The 6,000-nt window shown below is 35.0% G+C and overlaps 1 protein-coding gene across 1 annotated transcript in view; it reads left to right on the top strand.

Annotated features, from left to right (window-relative positions):
• VSNL1 (visinin like 1) overlaps positions 1-6,000 on the top strand; it is a 441,462-nt gene that overhangs the window by 101,017 nt on the left and 334,445 nt on the right. The window lies entirely within an intron of this gene.

The raw sequence follows: 6,000 nt of genomic DNA, 5'->3' as shown, positions 1-6,000 counted from the left end.
TTTATGATAAATACGGGCGCACAGGTGCGCCTCTCCAAAGGAGAGCTGCGGAGAACTGATAGGAGAACAGAATGGAGAATTCCCCAAATGGTTGATAAATCGAGGGACAGTGAAAACCTTGTAATTACAACACATTTATACTGTGTTGCTATAGAATATCATATCAGCCAAGTCTTAATGTTTTGGATGAACCAATATGGGCTTTAGTATGCAGACAACAAGACTGGCCCTGGCTATAATGTTAGTATACAGTGCATTGTTTTGCAGTTATCAGATATAGCAAATTAGGGATATATATGTAACATGTTTAGCCTTGAATAGTCAGCAGAGTGCAGTTTAAGTTCTGGGATTTAGAAAATCTCCAATTTTCACACAAAGTTTTTTCTTAACTCAAATTACTCTTCACGCTATTACTCTTTGATTAGAGATTCTGCTGCTAATGCCTCTTCATATACAGCCTATCATCATAATTGCTTTGAATGCTACTTTACTGGAATTTACACCAGACTTAAAATCATCTGAAATAATTACAAAGTCCTGTTCCTCTTTTGTTAAATTTGGTAAAATGTCAGTGTTTTAGTAATGTTTATTAATATTTCCATGTATATTTTTTATTAGTGCATATTTGAGTGTAAATATATGTTTAATGTATTTATGTTGAGTCTGGTTCAACTTTTAATTGAACCCTAACTCTCTAGGCGAGAACTTCAGTCGCGGTAACCCAATGAGTGCAAATTTAGTTTGCGTTTGTGCGGTCGCATTTACTTTTAACTTAATGCTTGCAAGATAGCGCAGGAGTGATATTTTAATATTGCACGTGCACTAACATTAGCACACCACTTGTAATCTAGCCCTTATGCATTTGCTTATTCATACATGCATATGGATGTCCAAGTAACACAGATTCAATCAATGACCCTGATATGGCTACTCCAACACAAACGTTTTGCTGTTTTTGTGTAAATATTAGAAGCAGCATGAAACTTTATAGCTGAGAAACATTTTGAAATTAATAATACATTGACATTTAAAAAAAATATTTGGTTAATTTTTATGCTTAGCTTTTCTACTGATTTCCCTGCCCCCAGAGCAAAAGTCCCAGTTTATATGGTTATTGTATGAACATGCATTATAGTTCTCAAATATGAAATAGGAAAAGGAAAAAATACCTTTATCTTTTATCTTCACGTAAGGTAATTTACTATTGATTTTCTAATCATATTAGATCAAAATGAATTTCTAATATCTACTGAATATAAATATATCTTTATATACACACAGTATTATTCTCACAGTCTCATAGTCCATTGGTGTTAAAAAGCAGCCTACTACTAATGAGTTATTGTGCAAACAAGCATTGCTAATTTATTACACACAATAATATCTACATCTAAACTACCTAGTGTGCTCATTGCTGTTGCAGACAACAGTTTTGCTGCTTATGACATTGTTTACAATGTAGTAGAATTGCATAATTAACACGTGCATAATAAAAAGACAATGACTTAACACCTAGGGGCCGAAATATCAAGTTTCGAATGGAGCTTGACGCCCCTGTTTTCGCACGAGCCTTCAGGCTCGCCGGAAACATAACTGGTCCACCTGCTCTGAGGCTGCAGACATCAATCTGTCCGATCCTATATGGTCCGGCTGATTGAGACCCCCTGCTAGCGGCCGATTGGCTGCGAATCTGCAGGGGGCGTCATTGCACAAACAGTTCACAAAAACTTCTTGTGCAATGATAAATGCTGACAGCGTATGCTGTCTGCATTTATCGATGTGCGGCGGACATGATACGCTACATCATAAATAAATCAGCCGCATACTCTGAATTTCAAATAAACAGTAGATTTTTTTCTGACAAGTGTATTTTTTCTCCCATTTTCCGGCACCCTGTATCATGTGACAAACTTCAGCCAATCTCAGACTAATATACGTATACCCTGTGAGCTTGCACACATGCTCAGTAGGATTTTGTTACCCAGAAAGTATGAATATAAAAAGACTGTGCAAAATTTGATAATGGAAGTAAATTGGAAAGTGTCTAAAAATTGCTGTTCTTTCTGCCTCATAAAAGTTTATCTTGACTTGAGTGTCCCGTTAAAAAAGCAAAAAGCTAAGAGTGTCTGTTATTGTTAATGATTTAAAGTTAAATTTTGGTTCATGTGAAATGTATCAATCACTTTAACCCTTTACCACTGAGACTTATTTGTCTACATCGGAACAAAGTTCCGATGTAAACAAGTAAAAATTGAAAACACTCAATCGTTTATGTGATCGTGAGATTTCAACAATGGGATCGGGTCAGGGGGGAGTGCCTATGACGCTAGGCACGCCCTCCAGCCTGTGATCCCATTTAGGACGCTTCTATGGCTTCATTACACCCAAACAGCTAGGACGTTCCATGTCTGTATAACGGCACTAAAGCCCAGCGCAGATAAAATGGCATGGAACGTGTGGGAAGGGGTTAAATACCTGATGATCTATAGGTCTCCTCCCTGGTGATATTCTCAAAGTCTCACAAGTACCTCAAATAATTTTAGAAAGGCTCATTTTAGTATAGGAGCTATTTAGCCATGCAGGTTCTTTATGTGCAGAATTGACATATATATTACAATAATGTGCTCCATGCTGGCGAGTTTTTGATTATCAGACCCCAAGGCTTCTCCATTCTTATTTGAATGGATTATATAGGCTGCTCCCAAATTAATATTTTACTATAGAAAATGCTGCTTTGACATGATTGCAGTATTCCTATCTATATTTTTTAAGATTTAAACATAAGCTAGCTGGAGTGATGTGTAAGGGAAAATTTAAAGCCCCTTTAATTACTTGGGGGAGGGGAGAAACTTTAAAAAGGACTGAAGCTACAAACATGATAAAAACTCAATTTTGTATGTTTCATCTCAAGTTTGTACTATAAATGGTTTCATGCACAACTGAGAATATTTTAAATATGATTTTCATAAATAAGTTTTATCTGAGATTAGCATTAATCAAATGGGAGAGATAAATCTGCTGAACATATTTTATCTGTTGTGTGGACTTGCAGCTGTGTAGGAAGATAACAATAATATTCATTTAGTAATTTATATGCAAGCCACTTATACAATACTTTACACATTGCTATTATTACACACTTAAAAATGTCTCTCGTTATCAGCTGTAACAGATAAACCAAGTAGCCAGCAGATTATATTTGGATGGCAGCTCTGAAAATCCGCCAGTGGAACTAGGGGGGAAAAGACAATTACAATGATTCAGCAGCAGTCGTAGCATAAAATTCTGCAATCATAATATTCTAACCTTCAATTTATAACCATAGCAGGGAATTTATCACATATATCCGTGAGCACACTATGAATTCTATCAATTTACATGCCTTTTTGGTTTACCAGACAAACGCTTTACTTATAAGCTTTTCTGTAGCTGTTACTACTAAAATTGGCTTAACAATAGAAAACAAATACTTTGTTCTTAACCTTCTCAGGATAGTTGATAAGAATCAGGTAAACTTATAATTATGGCAAACCATGAGGAAATAATTTATTACCATTCCTTATTCACCCAGCGTTATTATCAACAGATAAGACCAGGTGACATTGGTTATTAAATAAAGACATTAAACTACAAACGGTCAATTGATTTGATTACCTGATTAAATAAAAAAGGCATTTTAAATAAACACAAATTATATTGGCATTAATATTATAAGTAAGCTAGTTTCATACTTCACCAAAATGAAATTTATTCTTCCCTTATAATAAGTCAAGCTGTCAGGTCGTAGGTCTGTCTGAATAGGCTAGGCAAGACTCAGCAATTATAATCCAATTGGTATCTAACCTCTGTAGATGATTAGGAAATCACTAACCCAATATAGAATTTGACCAGTTCCAAAAAAATTATAATGTAATTTGTTTTTATTTTTGTTTGAAGTTCAGTAGTCTTCTTTATTTTACTGTGGTCTTGCATTTGAATTGATTTCCATCATTAACATTTTTTTTCATTCCATACATTAAATCTGGTTGTGATTTATAACTTTTATTCACCCTTTAATCGCTTCTCTTAACTCTCTCAGAAGGTAATTTGAAAAGGAGGGCTACTAAAATGGTACATGACTTGGAAAAATAAAATGAATTAAGAAAGACTTGATTACCTAAATATGTATGGCTTAGAAGAGAGATGGGAGAGAGGTTATGTGACAGATACTTTTAAGAATGTGAATATTTTTTACAAAATAGCTACACCATGATCTTATGTTGAAGGGTAGCGAGTTCAGGAATAATTTGCAGAAGCACTTCTTCACAGAAAGGGAGGTTAATTAATGGAAGAAAACTTCCATTAGAAGACAAAAACTTTAATAATGACTGGGATAAGCATAGGGATGTTCTATGAATTAAAGTGAAATTAAATTTCCAGCATCCGCAATAAAGTTATACATTTATGTTTGTGAGATAAATATAGTTGTTAAGTTTTTTTTAAAAAAAATAGTTTTATTTAAAAGTTATTTTTATCCGAAATCTCATACCTTTTTCCGTATTCACTCCTCGCACCCGACCATTTCCGTATTTCTATACTTTACACGTCAGAGCGGTCCCACCCGCCCTTACGTGTACATTTGTGCGCGTTCTCGTCCTTCTCCGTAATTCGCGAATGCGCATCTCTCGTCAGTCTCCTTATGTCCTCTACAATTTTTACTTCTACAATTTCTGAAGGACCTGTTGAAAGACAGGGGTTTATGGGCAGGGCCTCAAAATTAATCTGTTCTCAGTCAATTAGGGGACAGACTTGTTTTCAACTGGTAGGCTTCTAAGCTTACGTCCCCGCTTTTCAACAAAAGATCCCAAAAGTACAAAGAAAATGTAATAATATAAATAAATTAGAAAGTTGTTTAAAATCAGATAATCTATGTGAATTGTGAAGGAAACATTTTGGGTTCCATATCCCTTTAGAATAGTTTTGTTCATTCATTCTGTCTGCATTCTAAGATGAAACAAAATACTCTTCTACAGTCTTGATGTTTTTGAAAGCTCTGATAATTTTCTTTGAAAGCTGCTAATTGATTCAGGAAATCAGATTTTTGAGTTGAACTCAATTTTTGGCTCTATAACATTTTCTTGGTCAGTTGGATTTGTTCATTGATCCTCTTGGCATTGGTGTTGCTTTCATAATAAAAACAATCGAACAGTTTATATATGGTTACCATGTGATTTTCCTTACATTTTTTTACTATATTCTTCTTTTTCAAATGTTTTCATCAGTGCAAGCGAATGTAGTAGACAAGGCTTTCAGAGAGTGCTTCCTAAGGACTAAATAGAGATTTTCTACCAATTTTGTCTACATATGATTTAGATCTGGCCCTGAGATCACCAGTATTAATATGGTTCTACAAGTGTGGGATAGAAATACAAATTTATGTTTACCCATAAATTAATTTCTTAACACTCAAATTTAAAACCCACTTGGACCAAATATTTGATTTGTACCTCATTTTGGGATCACATTTATCCTCCCTTTATCCAAAGAAGTTCTTGCTTGGCTATGAAGGAACCACAAGCAGGAGAGGTTGAAGTATGTTTAGTGCTGGCGATTCCCAACTTCTTAAAACTCAAGTTAGAAAACTTCAGAGGATCCAGCTACATTATTAAAAAGGACCTTATATATATAGAATATAATAAGGAAAAATAAGCCCACCATGGATCCTGACTCATATCTCTTGTAGTGGTCTTGAAACATTTGGCTCCATTTATTAAGCAGCGGATTGCCTGAAACGGAAGTTAAGAAGCAGCGGTCGTAACTGCTGCTCCTTAACATGTCCACCACGTTTTAGGTGGCGGATTGAAATCATCCTGATCCAATACAATCTTGGATCCAATACAAGTCCTTGGATCCAATACAAGTCCTTGCTAGCAGCCAATTGGCTAGTGAGCAGGGGGCAGCATTTCATCAAATGATTTTTCAATGATAAATGCGGATAGTGTATGCTGTCTACATTTAGCA

Source organism: Bombina bombina, chromosome 4 (genome assembly GCF_027579735.1).
Source record: "Bombina bombina isolate aBomBom1 chromosome 4, aBomBom1.pri, whole genome shotgun sequence".
Lineage (NCBI taxonomy): Eukaryota > Metazoa > Chordata > Amphibia > Anura > Bombinatoridae > Bombina > Bombina bombina.
Note: the sequence above shows the minus strand (reverse complement) of the source record. Positions and strands in the feature narration are given on the sequence as shown.